General features: G+C 39.1%; 1 long non-coding RNA gene across 3 annotated transcripts; it reads right to left on the bottom strand.

The window, feature by feature from the left end:
* Positions 1-3951: 3951 nt before the first annotated feature.
* LOC139606262 (uncharacterized) lies at positions 3952-15779 on the bottom strand. Of its 3 annotated transcripts, XR_011684586.1 has the most exons (4): positions 14138-15779; positions 11206-11390; positions 4850-5026; positions 3952-4734 (listed from the first exon to the last, which is right to left on the bottom strand). It is a non-coding gene; the product is annotated as an uncharacterized lncRNA (long non-coding RNA). The 3 variants fall into 3 exon arrangements; XR_011684587.1 differs by lacking the exon at positions 3952-4734 and having other exon boundaries at positions 4813-5026; positions 14144-15775; XR_011684585.1 differs by lacking the exon at positions 3952-4734 and having other exon boundaries at positions 4813-5026; positions 14138-15775.
* Between the last annotated feature and the right edge of the window lie 3731 nt (positions 15780-19510).

Genomic DNA, 19510 nt, shown 5'->3' on the forward strand with positions numbered 1-19510 from the left:
ATCTGTGACGTCAAAAACTCAAAAGCTTCACCAAAAACGCACAACTGAACAGTATTCACTCATCTGAGTCATTTTAAGCTGACTGTATCCTAAGATTACTGTTTGATATCTGTGATGTCAAAAACTCAAAAGCTTCACCAAAAACGCACAACTGAACAGTATTCACTCACATTCAGTCATTTTAAGCTGACTGTATCCTAAGATTACTGTTTGATATCTGCCGACGTCAAAAACTCAAAAGCTTCACCAAAAACGCACAACTGAACTGTATTCACTCATCTGAGTCATTTTAAGCTGACTGTATCCTAAGATTACTGTTTGATATCTGTGATGTCAAAAACTCAAAAGCTTCACCAAAAACGCACAACTGAACAGTATTCACTCACATTCAGTCATTTTAAGCTGACTGTATCCTAAGATTACTGTTTGATATCTGCCGACGTCAAAAACTCAAAAGCTTCACCAAAAACGCAGAACTGAACTGTATTCACTCATCTGAGTCATTTTAAGATGACTGCATCCTAAGATTACTGTTTGATATCTGCCGACGTCAAAAACTCAAAAGCTTCACCAAAAACGCACAACTGAACAGTATTCACTCATCTGAGTCATTTTAAGCTGACTGTATCCTAAGATTACTGTTTGATATCTGTGATGTCAAAAACTCAAAAGCTTCACCAAAAACGCACAACTGAACAGTATTCACTCACATTCAGTCATTTTAAGCTGACTGTATCCTAAGATTACTGTTTGATATCTGCCGACGTCAAAAACTCAAAAGCTTCACCAAAAACGCACAACTGAACATTATTCACTCACATTCAGTCATTTTAAGATGACTGTATCCTAAGATTACTGTTTGATATCTGCCGACGTCAAAAACTCAAAAGCTTCACCAAAAACGCACAACTGAACAGTATTCACTCATCTGAGTCATTTTAAGCTGACTGTATCCTAAGATTACTGTTTGATATCTGCCGACGTCAAAAACTCAAAAGCTTCACCAAAAACGCACAACTGAACAGTATTCACTCACATTCAGTCATTTTAAGATGTCTGCATCCTAAGATTACTGTTTGATATCTGTGACGTCAAAAACTCAAAAGCTTCACCAAAAACGCACAACTGAACAGTATTCACTCATCTGAGTCATTTTAAGCTGACTGTATCCTAAGATTACTGTTTGATATCTGCCGACGTCAAAAACTCAAAAGCTTCACCAAAAACGCACAACTGAACAGTATTCACTCACATTCAGTCATTTTAAGCTGACTGCATCCTAAGATTACTGTTTGATATCTGCCGACGTCAAAAACTCAAAAGCTTCACCAAAAACGCACAACTGAATAGTAGTCACTCATCTGAGTCATTTTAAGCTGACTGTATCCTAAGATTACTGTTTGATATCTGCCGACGTCAAAAACTCAAAAGCTTCACCAAAAACGCACAACTGAACAGTATTCACTCACATTCAGTCATTTTAAGATGTCTGCATCCTAAGATTACTGTTTGATATCTGCCGACGTCAAAAACTCAAAAGCTTCACCAAAAACGCACAACTGAACAGTATTCACTCATCTGAGTCATTTTAAGCTGACTGTATCCTAAGATTACTGTTTGATATCTGCCGACGTCAAAAACTCAAAAGCTTCACCAAAAACGCACAACTGAACAGTATTCATTTACATTCAGTCATTTTAAGCTGACTGTATCCTAAGATTACTGTTTGATATCTGCCGACGTCAAAAACTCAAAAGCTTCACCAAAAACGCAAAACTGAACAGTATTCACTTTTGAGTTAAAAGCTTCACCAAAAACGCACAACTGAACAGTATTCACTCACATTCAGTCATTTTAAACTGACTGTATCCTAAGATTACTGTTTGATATCTGTGACGTCAAAAACTCAAAAGCTTCACCAAAAACGCACAACTGAACAGTATTCACTCATCTGAGTCATTTTAAGCTGACTGTATCCTAAGATTAATGTTTGATATCTGCCGACGTCAAAATGACTGAATGTGAGTGAATACTGTTCAGTTGTGCGTTTTTGGTGAAGCTTTTAACTCAAAAGCTTCACCAAAAACGCACAACTGAACAGTATTCACTCATCTGAGTCATTTTAAGCTGACTGTATCCTAAGATTAATGTTTGATATCTGCCGACGTCAAAAACTCAAAAGCTTCACCAAAAACGCACAACTGAACAGTATTCACTCACATTCAGTCATTTTAAGCTGACTGTATCCTAAGATTAATGTTTGATATCTGCCGACGTCAAAAACTCAAAAGCTTCACCAAAAACGCACAACTGAACAGTAGTCACTCATCTGAGTCATTTTAAGATGACTGTATCCTAAGATTACTGTTTGATATCTGTGACGTCAAAAACTCAAAAGCTTCACCAAAAACGCACAACTGAACAGTATTCACTCACATTCAGTCATTTTAAGCTGACTGTATCCTAAGATTACTGTTTGATATCTGTGATGTCAAAAACTCAAAAGCTTCAACAAAAACGCACAACTGAACAGTATTCACTCATCTGAGTCATTTTAAGCTGACTGTGTCCTAAGATTAATGTTTGATATCTGACGACGTCAAAAACTCAAAAGCTTCACCAAAAACGCACAACTGAACAGTATTCACTCACATTCAGTCATTTTAAGCTGACTGTATCCTAAGATTAATGTTTGATATCTGCCGACGTCAAAAACTCAAAAGCTTCACCAAAAACGCACAACTGAACAGTATTCACTCACATTCAGTCATTTTAAGCTGACTGTATCCTAAGATTACTGTTTGATATCTGTGACGTCATCTGAGTCATTTTAAACTGACTGTATCCTAAGATTAATGTTTGATATCTGTGACGTCAAAAACTCAAAAGCTTCACCAAAAACGCACAACTGAACAGTATTCACTCATCTGAGTCATTTTAAGCTGACTGTATCCTAAGATTAATGTTTGATATCTGACGACGTCAAAAACTCAAAAGCTTCACCAAAAACGCACAACTGAACAGTATTCACTCACATTCAGTCATTTTAAGCTGACTGTATCCTAAGATTACTGTTTGATATCTGCCGAAGTCAAAAACTCAAAAGCTTCACCAAAACCACACAACTGAACAGTATTCACTCATCTGAGTCATTTTAAGCTGACTGTATCCTAAGATTAATGTTTGATATCTGCCGACGTCAAAAACTCAAAAGCTTCACCAAAAACGCACAACTGAACAGTATTCACTCACATTCAGTCATTTTAAGCTGACTGTATCCTAAGATTAATGTTTGATATCTGTGACGTCAAAAACTCAAAAGCTTCACCAAAAACGCACAACTGAACAGTATTCACTCACATTCAGTCATTTTAAGCTGACTGTATCCTAAGATTAATGTTTGATATCTGCCGACGTCAAAAACTCAAAAGCTTCAACAAAAACGCACAACTGAACAGTATTCACTCACATTCAGTCATTTTAAGCTGACTGTATCCTAAGATTAATGTTTGATATCTGTGACGTCAAAAACTCAAAAGCTTCACCAAAAACGCACAACTGAACAGTATTCACTCATCTGAGTCATTTTAAGCTGACTGTATCCTAAGATTAATGTTTGATATCTGACGACGTCAAAAACTCAAAAGCTTCACCAAAAACGCACAACTGAACAGTATTCACTCACATTCAGTCATTTTAAGCTGACTGTATCCTAAGATTAATGTTTGATATCTGCCGACGTCAATGTGAGTGAATACTGTTCAGTTGTGCGTTTTTGGTGAAGCTTTTGAGTTAAAAGCTTCACCAAAAACGCAAAACTGAACAGTATTCACTTTTGAGTTAAAAGCTTCACCAAAAACGCACAACTGAACAGTATTCACTCACATTCAGTCATTTTAAGCTGACTGTATCCTAAGATTAATGTTTGATATCTGCCAACGTCAAAAACTCAAAAGCTTCACCAAAAACGCACAACTGAACAGTATTCACTCACATTCAGTCATTTTAAGATGACTGTATCCTAAGATTCCTGTTTGATATCTGTGACGTCAAAAACTCAAAAGCTTCACCAAAAACGCACAACTGAACAGTATTCACTCATCTGAGTCATTTTAAGCTGACTGTATCCTAAGATTACTGTTTGATATCTGCCGACTGTTCACTTTCTCCTAAAAGTATTGCTTCACACCTGCAAATCTCAGAAACTGAAATACATCACACAAATCACACAACCACTGATTCTGATAAGTATTCACTCACATTCAATAATTTTCAGTTCACTGTCTCCTAAAACTAGTGCTTCTGTCCTGAAGATCTCAGAAACTGAAATACATCACACGAAACTAACAACTGTTGATTCTGATTTGTTTTCACTCATACTGTGTGATTTTCTATTCACTTTCTCCTAAAAATAGTGCTTCACACCTGCAGACCTCAGAAACTCACAAACTGATGAACATCATGATATGTTGAAGAAGATGCAGCAAAAGATTGTTTAGAATTAATTCTATAAGCTGTCTCAAAACATCACAAAGTATTATGGAGCAAAACTGTAGTCAGACCCCCACACAAACCATCGCAGCAGATCATCATTTCTAGTTCAACACCGATCCACACCAGAACCAGAACCCGTGACATGGTCAACATCACAAAGAGTGAGGCAGATGTCTATACAGCATGTAGGCCTGTTCCTCTGTGCGCGTGTGTCTGTGTCGACTGAATATGCAGCCCTACCTGTATGGGAAACAATGTGTCTACCTACAAATATTGATGTTGAAGCATTTGCAATGCTGACATTAATTTTATGGCGAATTCAGCCCTACAAAAGCTTCTATCAAATTAGTCTTACCTTAAAAAATTGACCACAAAGGTTTGGGTTGACTCTTCTGGCCTGTCCTCCCTGGCATCGACAATGTTAGAAAGCAATGTCCAGCTCTCACCCAGTATGTCAAAAATCCTTCTAGGTCTTCACTGTCCTCTTGACCTCCTCCTGCCTGCTGATGTCATTATGTTCTCCCTCTGCTTGCTTAATACAACAGCACAACCACAGACAACAAACACAGTAATGTCATCTCTGAGTCCTAATTCTTACAAATTTCATCTTACTCTTTTTCAGCAACTTATCTCCACTCCGCTTGCTCATGCTCATCTATGAATTAACTCTTCGATGAAGTAGCCTTTGAACTAATAACAGTGGTGGAGGTAGTATTCAGACCCTTTACTTCAGCAAAGGTACCAATACAGCAAATCCTCCATTGTAAGTCCTGCATGAAAAATCCTGCCTTAGTAAAAGTACATGAGTATTAGCAGCAAAATGTAGTTAAATTACATCAGAAAAGTAATGGTAACTCAGTCCCTCTGACTGAGTGGCAGGAACCTAACCATTATTAATCTGAAGATTAATCTGAGAGGAAACATACATCTATTCAATTCAATTCAATTTTATTTGTATAGCGCCAAATCATAATATACATTATCTCAAGGCACTTTACAGGGTAAGGTCAAGACCTTACTTTGTTACAGAGAAAAACCCAACAGTTCCCACAACGAGCAAGCGCTTGGCGACAGGGGGGAGGAAAAACTCCCTTTTAACAGGAAGAAACCTCCAACAGAACCGGGCTCAGGGTGGGCGGCCGTCTGCCTCGACCGGTTGGGTTTAGGAGAAGATAGAAAGAGGGGGAGGGGGAGGAGAGGGGAGAGGAGAGAGAGAGAGAGAGAGAGAGACCAGGAACAGCTGTGTAGGTAATGGTGTTATCAATAATAATGATGACAGGTAACAGTGGTTAATAGTAAAGATGAGTAGTGGTGGATCTGGATCCTGCTGCTCCCGAGGCAGAGATACCTGCAGAATGAGGACAGAGAGAGGGAGAGAGAGGAGAAGCACAAACTACGGGAGAGAAAAGGAAACAAAGTTAATGGCATGAAGTCATCGAGAGAGAGAGAGGGAGAGAGACAGAAATAGGGAGAGAGCGCCCAGTGAATCATGGGAATCCCCCAGCAGTCTAGCTCTATAGCAGCATAACTAAGGGATGGGTCAGGACATACCCGAGCCAGCCTTAACTATAAGCTTTACTAAACAAGACAGTTTTAAGCCTGATCTTAAAGGTAGAGAGGGGGTCTGCCTCCCGAACCCACACTGGGAGCTGGTTCCACAGGAGAGGAGCCTGATAGCTGAAGGCTCTGCCCCCCATTCTACTCTTACAAACTCTGGGAACCACAAGTTGACCTGCATTTAGAGAGCGAAGTGTCCTATTGGGAAAATAGGGAACTATAAGCTCTCCAAGGTACGATGGTGCCTGACCATTAATGGCTTTGTAGGTGAGGAGGAGGATTTTAAATTCGATTCTGGATTTTGGATCTGTTTTCATCTTTTGGACTTTTCCTCTATTCTTTGATTTTTGTTGAGATATATTGAAATAAAACCATGTGAGAAGTTTACAGGGAAAAATCACTATTTAGTGGAGCTGTTAATAACTCATAGACATCTGAAATGTGACCCTGTCTGCACACTGCTTTTTGTAAAATGTCAGAGGCCAAAAAGCTTTGAAACCACAGGTTTAATCTCTAACTATGCATTGCATTTTAATGCTTGTTAAACTATCCTTTGTGTGAAATACTCATGTTAAAAATAACTACTACTATAAATAACCATCGCCAGATGAGTGTATTGGAGTAAAGAGTACAATATTTCCCTCTGAACTTCAGTGAAAGTATACCATAGCATAAAATTATTTAAAAAAAATATTTCCAGTACCCAAAAGAGGTTAACCATGATGGACAGCACATTCTGTAACAGACCAGCAGGGGGATCCATACACTTTTTAACCTGTGCCAGAGAGTTGATGGAACCAAATTATTCATAATCAGAACTCTTCCTCTGTACAATATGTGAGGTAACAGCTACCTCCACTTGGCCAACCTTCCCTCCACCTTCTCCTCCACTTCCTTCCAGTTCTTCTGTACAGTCTGATCAGATCAGAACAGGTCTGCTAGTATGCCTTTTCTGATTGGAGGTCTTCAATGCCGCCTTTTCACAAGAGATATTGAGAGTGTACTGGTGACAAAGCTGCTTGATTTCCACTTTCCCACAATCCCACCACTGCTTCAACAATGTAAAATCTCCTTTCCAATCTTTCCAAAACTAGAATTACTGCCTCACAGTTGTATGCCTCCACCTGTCAGACTAATTTCAGATCACATCTTTGTTTTTCCAGTCATATAAAATATTAACCATTTGTGTGAAATTTTGTCATAATTGATGTGTGAAGTCTTGAGTAATGCTAAAAAGTATTTTGTGAAGTCACAATACCCTTGACACTGACCACCAAAATCTAATCAGTTCTTTCGTACCAAATTTGAAGAAATAACTGTGTATGGTGAGGTCACCAAGACCTTGACCTTTGACCACAAAAATCTTATCAGTTCATCCTTGAGTCCAACTAAATGTTGGCACAACTTGAGTCCAACATTTAGTTGTGCCAAATTTCAAGAAGTTCTGTCAAAGTGTTACTGAGATGAGTTTCTAAAATGTTAAATGTGCATCTAATAACAAACAAGTGTTACAGTGCCAGTATGCAGACTTGTATTTCAGATTTGCAATAACACATTACACAACACTGTGGGAATGATCTGATCAGAACCCCAGTATCCTGCAGTATCCTACACCCTTTTAAAAATATTGAAATGATGCTTAAAACAAAAAACAACAACAAAAAAAAAACAACAAAAAAGAACCCAACTGTCTCATCTGGCCATAGAAAAATAGGAAAATAGGAAGCAAAAGTCGTAACAAGGTTTCCGTACGTGAACCTGCGGAAGGATCACTACCGTTTCTGAACACCCATGTGTTACTGTCTGTGCATTTCTCTCCATACATCATTTAACCTGTGAGCCTACACCAGCTGCTTTGTGGCACATTTTGAAGCAGCATGAGGCTCAGTGTGGTTAATGTCCAGCTCATTGTTCTCTGTACAGTTGAAATCTCCTCCAAGAATTAAAAACTGTTCAGGACCACACTGACTTAAAATCACACAGAGCTCATTTAAATACTGATCTCTGTGCACTGTGTTGGGTGTGTAGATAGTCTCAGGCTCTGGATGCTCCTCCTGCTGCTGCTCTCTCAACCTGCCTACTACACTATTCTTGGCCTGAAAGCCACTGGTGTTCATCTGCTTTCTCTTGAGAGCAGGGACTTTAAACATTGTCATCCACCATCAGGTCCTCATCAGTGTCCCTCAGAGTGTCCTTTGCTACTCTGTCTGCAGTGTTCAACACAGCCGGCTCTTGTCCTCCTGAGCTCTATCACTATGTCCACACTACTGTTCTCATTTCAAAATGCATCATTTTTGCTACATTTGTGCCTGGCATCCACACTACTCCCGAATTTTCTAAACGGAGACATTTGTAAATGATGCTGGCCCTGTGTTAGTTTGAAAACTCCAGCCATGCGTTTGTAGTCTGGATGGGCAAAACAGAGACCTCTGGAAACAATGATATAGACAACCACAGTCACTCCCTGATTAGGTCTTATCAGCCTTGACTACCAGCTTTGTCTGGATTGAGATCATTTTCATTTCTCTCCAGAAATGTTTTAAACTCTGTAAAAATCTGCTATGATTAATATTTTGTTTAACATGGTTTTCCCGCATAAAAGGTGAAAAAAAAAATCAAAAACCAGGGCTGTAAGCACATCTACACTCCTCGTTGAAAAATCTGGATCAGGCCTTATGCCCCACCCACCACTGCTGCTTGCACTTGGTTTACAGGTGAAACAACAGAGCATATCAAGATGGTTAGTGGAGGAAACATCACAAAGTCTGAGCTGCATGTTTGTGCCTTAGTCATACCCAGACTCAGGAGTTTTTGAGTTTATTGTGACCAAAACTGGTTCCTGGAAGACATATCAGAACTGTATGCGTAGCTCACTGATTACATTGTTTGTTAGCTTGTAACCGCGTCAGTAGCTGTGCTAGTGCTAACTAACACAGTGTCATCAGCTGTGCAAGTGCAAACTCTGGCCCTCTGTCCTGACAAGGTCTTGGGTTTATTTTGTCCGCCCCCTCATCTCCACAAGTTGACAGGATTGGTTCATACAGCTAATATGACCTATTAATCCCTGGCTGTCTGAATCTGTTTTTATGAGACTGTTATTGGTTCACAGTGACCCTCGTTCCTGCAGCACTTCAAAAACACTTAAAGGCCCCAAAGTTGACAAACACCACATATTCAAAGTCATCAGCCTTCACACTTAAACCTAGACGGAGGTCCTCATCTTTTTTACTGAAGATCATGTGAACCTGCCATCTGTGAGAGACAACATGTTTCACCAGTGAAGACCTTCCTGACCATCCTGACTGCAACCTATTGAATGGGGAGACAATCTTCCTGTGTCTTGGCAGTTCCTTCAGAATCTCATCACTGATGAATGGTGATATGTAAGAGATCATCACTATCTTTACTGGTGTACTCATTGGTGAGACTGATACAAAGGTGTTGTTGATCAGTACACTGCTCTCAACCAGTTTCTTTCTTTGCCTTTTCAATCTCTTCCAAAAAAATCATGACTGCACTGTAAATCTGAGCACCTGCTGTAACCCCCAACTCTCTCCACGACCATACTACACTAACCACTAACCAGCTGTAGGGATTAGGATTTTATCTTTATCTTATCCAAAATTGATCCAGCTAATACTATCACTTAAGAATTCGACAAATTAAATAAAGAACACGATTAGAATTGTCTTGAATTTAATTGGCTTTTTTGTCTGAGCAGTTGCTCAATTTGTGGTAAATGAAGACAGCTTTCCTTTTAGCTTTTTCTAACAATTGGCTATTGTTAGAAAGAGTGATGTCATTGTGTAAATAACACTGGGAGACATCGGACAAAATAGTTGAAAATATCTCTTTTATAGATGCTTGTTGAACAGGTTGTTTGATAAAGTTCTTATTAGCCTTTTACTTTTTATTGCACTTAAAATAACATAAAGTACAGCAACAGTGTACTTGAGTCAACTTTTCTTCACCTGGTTCTGTGTCCAGTGCAGCCTCTCTGCCCTGCTGTTTGTTCCGCGTGTGTGTGTATGTGTGTGTATCTGTATCTCGTGCATGTATGTACCTTGCGCAGAAAACAGAGAACAGAGAGCAGAGTTAAGAGCAGAGGAACAGTGCAAACGTAAATGATAAAATAGAAAATAAATATATGTCTATTTTCTATTAATGTTTTGTGGTATTTTAAGTTAATGTTTATGTTGCGGCTGGCTGCCATAAATAAACCAATGTATGAGAAATGACGCGTTGACTTAATAGTATAATAGTAGACTCATCACTGCACCCCAAGCATGCGCACAGACAGACCTCTGATGGTGTTCAAGCACCTGCCTTTTTGGCGTCTGATCAGATAAGTGCTCTTTTTACAATACTTTTTTTATTTATTTCTCCTTTTCTAAGTTTATATTTAAGTTATTAAATTTGTCTCGTGGCATCAGTTCTCATCTAAAAAACATGTTGAATTGACCAATGACTGTGTTTCAGCTTCCCTCGTCACAGTCTCCACAGTTAACCAACCCAGACTGAGAGGACTGCAGAACAGCGCTTTTCACTGACCTACCTTCACCGGTGACAACCAAGTAACGAGTGTTTGTCCTAAGCCTTGGTATTGTTTGTCACTGTTGTGAAATTAAACTACTATTAAAACAGCTCAATACAGACCAATAGCAACATAATGCTCCCTTTACAGGGGTACACAGTGTGTTCCTTGTACAGTACACAGAATACAATGAGCCTAATTGTTGCTGCATTCTAGTTTGGAAGGTAGATTGGTTGGTTTATCATTATTTTATATAGTTAGAGACCAGCTTTTTTTTTGTTTTACATCAACAAATCTTTATTTTTTGAGACTGAATTATTATTTTATAGACAAATCTATACATGTGAAAATGCCCTAAAACACAGTGTGTCATTGTTTTCTTTGGTGTTGCCTGTTCTTGTGATAAATGTAGAAAAGTACTAAAGACCATTGTCTCTGTGCAAATTGATAATTTTATCTGCAAGTGTAGAGTATTGAAATGAATAAATATGTAAGTAACTTTATTTAATTTAATAATTATGAGAGGAAGGTCCCCTTTTCCCCTTGAGCACCTACCCCTCAAAATGTCTGTGCATGGGCCTGCTGCAGCCCTCCAAAAGATTCCATCAAATCAGTCTTACCTTAAAAAATTGAGGTTTGGGTTCGGGTTGATTCTTCTGGGCTCTCCTCCTTGACGTACACGATGTTGGAAGGCAATGTCCGTCTATCACCCAGGATGTCACAAATGTCCTTCAAAGGTCCTGCCTGCTTACTGTGTCCTCTTGACCTCCTCCTGCCTGCTGACTGTCATTATGGCCTCCCTCTGCTTCAACAGCACATAAATGTAAAACTCACATCACCCATACTTTCCTGTTCAGTTTAAAACCTGCAGGACAGCCACAGAAAATACACACTGCATTATCATCTCTGAGTCCTAATTCTTACAAGTTTCCTCTGAAAGTAACAGTTAGGTCCATCTGACTAATGTATTATTGTATATGACATCATCAGATGATTAATACTGAAGCATCAGTTTTCAGCAGCATGTTACTCTTTGAACTACTTTATATCGAGTTTTATATAAAGGGTCACCAGATAAATCTGAAGGGTTGTCAGATGATAATTTGGAGAGGAAAGAAGAAAGAATAATACCGATACATAGATCTGATACATACATAGGTGGCGCTCATAGGCCCTGTTAAAACCTGAGATTAACATCCATCTCTGGTGATCCAATCACACCCAGACTGCTCTAAGTAGAGTTGTGACTGTACCCAGGACATATTGAGGACACATTTGAGATCCGATCACCCAGACCAAACGCTCTGGGCCACATGGCCACATTCTTTTAGCAGTGTGAATGCAAATGCATCCGTTGCCACTCAGATAACACATGGTTAGGGCTGAAAAAGGAATCACACACCTCAAGCATATCTTCCATAATAATAAACTGGCTTCATTCAATCATGTGACCCAATTGGACACTTCGCTCTCTAAATGCAGGTCTACTTGTGGTTCCCAGAGTTTGTAATAGCAGAATGGGGGGTAGAGCCTTCATCTGTCAGGCTCCACTCCTGTGGAACCCGCTCCCTGTGTGGGTTCAGGAGGCCGACACCCTCTCTACCTTTGAGATCAGGCTTAAAACTGTCCTGTTTGGTAAAGCTTATAGTTAAGGCTGGCTCGGGTATGTCCTGACCCATCCCTTAGTTATGCTGCTATAGAGCTAGAATGGGATTCCCATGATGCACTGGGCTCTCTCTCTCTCTCTCTCTCTCTCTCTCTCTTGACTACTTTATGCCATTAACTTTTTTACTTTTTTTAACGTTTTTTTTTTTTCTCTCCTCAGTAGTTTGTGCTTCTCCTCTCTCTCCCTCTCTCTGTCCTCATTCTGCAGGTATCTCTGCCTCTGGAGCAGCAGGATCCAGATCCACCACGACTCATCATTACTATTAACCACTGTTATCTGTCATTATTATTGATCACACCATTACCTATACAGCTGTTCCTGGTCTCTCTCTCTCTACCCCTATCCTGAAGACTATCCTCATGAACTTGAAATGAAGGAACACCACAACACTCTGGAAAAACGTACTCTGGAATATATCTCTCTAGAATATTCATCAACTCACAATAATAGCCGATACATGGCAACCCTTCATTAATTTTCTACACTACTGAGTTCTTCCTCCTCTCAGTCATTATCATTATCACTGTTCATACTTATTATTGTTATTACTATTATTATCACTATTATGATTATTATTACTTCTCTATTTGATGGTTCCTTTATTTATTCTGTTTTTTCTTTCTCTTTTTGTCCACCAACTTCCAGCATGGTTTCTATATACACACTCCAACAATTAAGTTGCTATCCTTTTTTTTCTCTTTACTATTTTTTTTTTTAACATTATATCTACTATTATTATTGTTATGTACAGAATCCATAGGATTACTCTCTCAGTTTTCTGTGTAATCATGTATACCACCATTACTATCATACTTCAGTTTTTTATTCATTTATTTTTATCCATTTTGTATTCCTGGGTTTGCTTTAGTACATTCTATTCTCTTATTTCATCATTATTAATATTACCATTACTATCACTACAATTATTATTAATTTCTTATTGCTGTTATTATATTATCTTGAAATATTATTAATTCATTTATTTATCCATTCACTTTTTGTTATTGTTAATATCTATTTATTTACTCAATTTATTTTATTTATTAAGGGCAAGGGAAGGATCCCATATCTCTCACGTCTTTTAATACAATACATTAGATAGGGTTAAAAAAAAAAAAGAAAAAAAAGAAATACAAAAGTATTATAACTTGACGTTGTTCAAACGACAAACTGAACCACCGCAGCCACTGATAAACTCTATGGCCTTGTTCATTACCTGCCAATAACATGCGTCTTACAAGTAGACAGATGTAAAATGAACAAATGAGCAAATGAACACTTATGTATTTAGCCAGTCAGACAGACGGGTCCATTGTTCATGTATGTGTGTGTGTGTGTGTGTGTGTGTGTGTGAGAGAGAGAGAGAGAAAGAGAGAGAGAGAGAGAGAGAGAGAGCGGGTGCGGAGGAGCTGGGCAATCATCGGCTCTGCACAGCTCAAATGAGATAAGCCTTAAGCCACTTGACAGAGTCAAATATTCTGGTTTCATTGTGAAACTGTGGCGGCACAACTGAGTAGGCAGTCTTTTAGTGTGGCCCAGGACACGTTTGCGTTCACATTGCTAAAAGAATGTGGCCACAGACATGATCTGATCTCAGTGCCTCTTGCGTGCGTTATCTATACTTAGTGCTGTCCACCTGTGATCGGATCACCCCATCTCTACAACAAAATCCACCAGTCTCACTGCGCACAACTGATCACCCATATTTGAAAGGATACACTATCAGTTAGCCAACATTAGCTAGCTAAACTGTAACTTAGGGCGAAAATTAACTAGCTAATATTAGCTCTCCTCCACAAATACTTGACATAATCAAATTCAGATTCTCTGGTGCTGAGAAAGTAAAGTGTCTTAAACAAGCAAGATCGTTAACCACTGCTACTTACATTTACCTTCATCGTACAGATGGTGATGCGACACGGTGCATGGATGCCAGTGCTTTGCAGGGCATGTGGTTGCAGGATGCTCTGAAGGGAGTAAGGCGGGCAGATCAAAGAGGCGGCGCGAGGTTTTGACGTGGGAGAGAGAGAGACTAACCGTCCACATGAAGAAAGGGTGTGACCCAGGGGCGTCTGGCGGCGGCGATTCTTTGATGTGGGAGAAACAAACGGAGGAGATGCATCATTCAAATTAAGAAAACGTAAGAAAATATCCTGAAACAGAGAGGTCACTGGGTAGCTGAGTAGTTAGTGCGTATAACATATAAAGCGATCTTTTCATCACCGGTTCGACTCCCGGCAGCCCCGACTCTTTCGTGCATGTCATTACATCTCCTTTTGCCCCTTTCCTGTCACTCTCTCCTGTCCTATCTAATAAAAGCAAAAATGCCCCCAAAATTTCTTTAAAAAAAAATACATTCTTCCTGTCCATCACAGTCAGAGGGTGTACCCCGCCCTCGCCCAATATCAGCTGGGATTGGCTCCAGCGCCCCCACCCCCGTGACCGGGCCTCTGATAAGCGGCATGGAAAATGAATGAAAAAAATGAATGAATTAAGTTTTCAAGAGTTCATTTTTGCATTACCTAACATGCCGTGTTTCCTTGTTAAACTAATGCGTTCTCTCCCCTCCCTTGCCTTTCTAAATGGTCGTTTCAATGAGAGATACAAAAATACAGTTAGAAAAAGTAATGATGACGTTGCTGCTCCATAGACACTAGAGACATGACAGCAGCAGAGAGTTATTCAGACCATCAGGGAAAGTGACAAATCAATTATTGTAATATAATTTATATAATTAGTCCCATGCTGCTATGCAGGCAGGTGTGTTGCTCTGTGTCTATATAGTTCTGAAACTGTCTCGTGATTCAATAACAGGTTTTTAGGTTAGTATGCCTTTACGAAAATGATGAATGTAATTGTGCCTCAACACTGAAATCTAGTGATATAATTATGCGTTTTTGGTGAGCATAATTAAAGAATATATGCTGAATGTGCTTCCAGTCCATTAAGTCGGAACATCAGAACACAGTTTGTATGGAGAGGAGCATGACATGCAGGGAAGAGTCGGGCCGGTCGAGAGTCGAACCGGTGACTGCCTGCTAAGAGCGTTTGCGCTCACGTGGTACGCGCCCCAACCACTTGAGTATCCGGACCGCCGTGTACATTGTAATTTTTTAACCCAGACAAAGTGAAGTACAAAACATTAAGTGAATACTGGTCAGGATCAACAGTTGTGTGATTTGTGTTAAATATTTGAGTTTCTCATGTCGCCAGGAATGAATCCCTGCTTTTAGATCACATTGCACAGAAACAAAATCAAAATGACGGAATACTGTTCTGAAACAACAGTTGTGCGATCTTTGTAGAACTTTTCAGTATCTGAGGACGGCAGAGATGACGCTCAGATTTTAGGTCACATTGCACAGAAAATCATTCAGACTGACGGAATACTGATCAGAAACAACAGTTATGCGATCTTTGTGAAACTTTTCAGTTTCTGTGGTCGGCAGGCATGATTCTCTGCTTTTGGGTCAAATTGCACAGAAAATGACTCAGATGAAGTGAATACAGATCAGAAACAACAGTTATGCGATCTCAGTGAAACGTTTAAGTTTCTGAGGTCCGCATGTATTTCGTGTTACTCTTATGTCAAATTGCACAGAAAATGACTCAGATGAAGTGAATACAGATCAGAAACAACAGTTATGCGATCACAGTGTAACGTTTCAGTTTCTGAGGACGGCATGTATGTCTTACTACTGTTATGTCAAATTGCAAGAAAAATGACTTAGACTGAGTGAATACAGATCAGAAACAACAGTTATGCGACTTTGTGAAACTTTTCAGTTTCTGAGGTCGGCATGTGTGTCTTACTACACTTATGTCAAATTGCACAGAAAGTGACTCAGATGAAGTGAATACAGATCAGAAACAACAGCTGTGCGATCTTTGTGAAACTTTTCAAGTTTTTGACGTTGACTTAATGAATCCCTGCTTTTAGGTCACATTGCACAGAAAATGACTCAGATGAAGTGAATACAGATCAGAAACAACAGCTCTGCGATCTCAGTATAACGTTTCAGTTTCTGAGGTCGGCATGTATGTCTTACTACTCTTATGTCAAATTGCACAGAAAATGACTCAGATGAAGTGAATACAGATCAGAAACAACAGCTGTGCGATCTTTGTGAAACTTTTCAAGTTTTTGACGTTGACTTAATGAATCCCTGCTTTTAGGTCACATTGCACAGAAAATGACTCAGATGAAGTGAATACTGATCACAAACAACAGCTGTGCGATCTTTGTGAAACTTTTCAGTTTCTGAGGACGGCATGTATGTCGTACTACTTTTATGTCAAATTGCACAGAAAATGACTTAGACTGAGTGAATACAGATCAGAAACAACAATTATGCGACTTTGTGAAACTTTTCAGTTTCTGAGGTCGGCATGTGTGTCTTACTACACTTATGTCAAATTGCACAGAAAATGACTCAGATGAAGTGAATACAGATCAGAAAAAACAGTTATGCGATCTCAGTGAAACGTTTCAGTTTCTGAGGTCGGCATGTATGTCTTACTACTGTTATGTCAAATTGCACAGAAAATGACTCAGATGAACTGAATACAGAACAGAAACAACAGTTATGCGATCTCAGCGAAACTTTTCAGTTTCTGAGGTCGGCATGTGTGTCTTACTACTCTTATGTCAAATTGCACAAAAAATGACTCAGCTTGAGTGAATACTGATCAGAAACAACAGCTGTGCGATCTTTGTGAAACTTTTCAAGTTTTTACGTTGACTTAATGAATCCCTGCTTTTAGGTCACATTGCACAGAAAATGACTCAGATTGAGTGAATACTGATCAGAAACAACAGTTATGCGATCTCAGCGAAACGTTTCAGTTTCTGAGGTCGGCATGTATGTCGTACTACTTTTATGTCAAATTGCACAGAAAATGACTTAGACTGAGTGAATACTGATCACAAACAACAGCTGTGCGATCTTTGTGAAACTTTCCAGTTTCTGAGGTCGGCATGTATGTCTTACTACTGTTATGTCAAATTGCACAGAAAATGACTCAGATGAAGTGAATACAGATCAGAAACAACAGTTATGCGATCTCAGTGAAACGTTTAAGTTTCTGAGGTCCGCATGTATTTCGTGTTACTCTTATGTCAAATTGCACAGAAAATGACTCAGATGAAGTGAATACAGATCAGAAACAACATTTATGCGATCACAGTGTAACGTTTCAGTTTCTGAGGACGGCATGTATGTCTTACTACTGTTATGTCAAATTGCAAGGAAAATGACTTAGACTGAGTGAATACAGATCAGAAACAACAGTTATGCGACTTTGTGAAACTTTTCAGTTTCTGAGGTCGGCATGTGTGTCTTACTACACTTATGTCAAATTGCACAGAAAATGACTCAGATGAAGTGAATACAGATCAGAAACAACAGCTCTGCGATCTTTGTGAAACTTTTCAGTTCCTGAGGTCGGCATGTATGTCTTACTACTGTCATGTCAAATTGCACAGAAAATGACTCAGATGAAGTGAATACAGATCAGAAACAACAGCTGTGCGAGCTTTGTGAAACTTTTCAAGTTTTTGACGTTGACTTAATGAATCCCTGCTTTTAAGTCACATTGCACAGAAAATGATTCAGATGAAGTGAATACAGATCAGAAACAACAGCTGTGCGATCTTTGTGAAACTTTTCAAGTTTTTGACGTTGACTTAATGAATCCCTGCTTTTAGGTCACATTGCACAGAAAATGACTCAGATGAAGTGAATACTGATCACAAACAACAGTTATGCGATCTCAGCGAAACGTTTCAGTTTCTGAATTCGGCATGTATGTCTTTCTACTGTTGTGTCAAATTGCACAGAAAATGACTCAGATGAACTGAATACAGATCAGAAACAACAGCTGTGCGATCTTTGTGAAACTTTTCAGTTTCTGAGGACGGCATGTATGTCGAACTACTTTTATGTCAAATTGCACAGAAAATGACTTAGACTGAGTGAATACAGATCAGAAACAACAGTTATGCGACTTTGTGAAACTTTTCAGTTTCTGAGGACGGCATGTGTGTCTTACTACTCTTATGTCAAATTGCACAGAAAATGACTCAGATGAAGTGAATACAGATCAGAAACAACAGCTGTGCGATCTTTGTGAAACTTTTCAAGTTTTTGACGTTGACTTAATGAATCCCTGCTTTTAGGTCACATTGCACAGAAAATGACTCAGATGAAGTGAATACAGATCAGAAACAACAGTTATGCGATCTCAGTGAAACGTTTCAGTTTCTGAGGTCGGCATGTATGTCTTACTACTGTTATGTCAAATTGCACAGAAAATGACTCAGATGAAGTGAATACAGATCAGAAACAACAGCTCTGCGATCTCAGTGTAACGTTTCAGTTTCTGAGGTCGGCATGTATGTCTTACTACTCTTATGTCAAATTGCACAGAAAATGAGTCTGATGAAGTGAATACAGATCAGAAACAACAGCTATGCGATCTTTGTGATACTTTCCAGTTTCTGAGGTCGGCATGTATGTCTTACTACTCTTATGTCAAATTGCACAGAAAATGACTCAGATGAAGTGAATACAGATCAGAAACAACAGTTATGCGATCTCAGTATAACGTTTCAGTTTCTGAGGTCGGCATGTATGTCTTACTACTCTTATGTCAAATTGCACAGAAAATGACTCAGATGACGTGAATACAGATCAGAAACAACAGCTGTGCGATCTTTGTGAAACTTTTCAAGTTTTTGACGTTGACTTAATGAATCCCTGCTTTTAGGTCACATTGCACAGAAAATGACTCAGATTGAGTGAATACTGATCACAAACAACAGTTATGCGATCTCAGTGTAACGTTTCAGTTTCTGAGGTCGGCATGTATGTCTTACTACTGTTATGTCAAATTGCACAGAAAATGACTCAGATGAAGTGAATACAGATCAGAAACAACAGTTATGCGATCTCAGTGAAACGTTTAAGTTTCTGAGGTCCGCATGTATTTCGTGTTACTCTTATGTCAAATTGCACAGAAAATGACTCAGATGAAGTGAATACAGATCACAGTTATGCGATCACAGTGTAACGTTTCAGTTTCTGAGGACGGCATGTATGTCTTACTACTCTTATGTCAAATTGCACAGAAAATGACTCAGATGAAGTGAATACAGATCACAGTTATGCGATCACAGTGTAACGTTTCAGTTTCTGAGGACGGCATGTATGTCTTACTACTCTTATGTCAAATTGCACAGAAAATGACTCAGATGAAGT

This window comes from Trachinotus anak, unplaced genomic scaffold (assembly GCF_046630095.1).
Source record: "Trachinotus anak isolate AG129_WGS33_773 ecotype Australia unplaced genomic scaffold, CSIRO_AGI_Tana_v1 ptg000021l, whole genome shotgun sequence".
Lineage (NCBI taxonomy): Eukaryota > Metazoa > Chordata > Actinopteri > Carangiformes > Carangidae > Trachinotus > Trachinotus anak.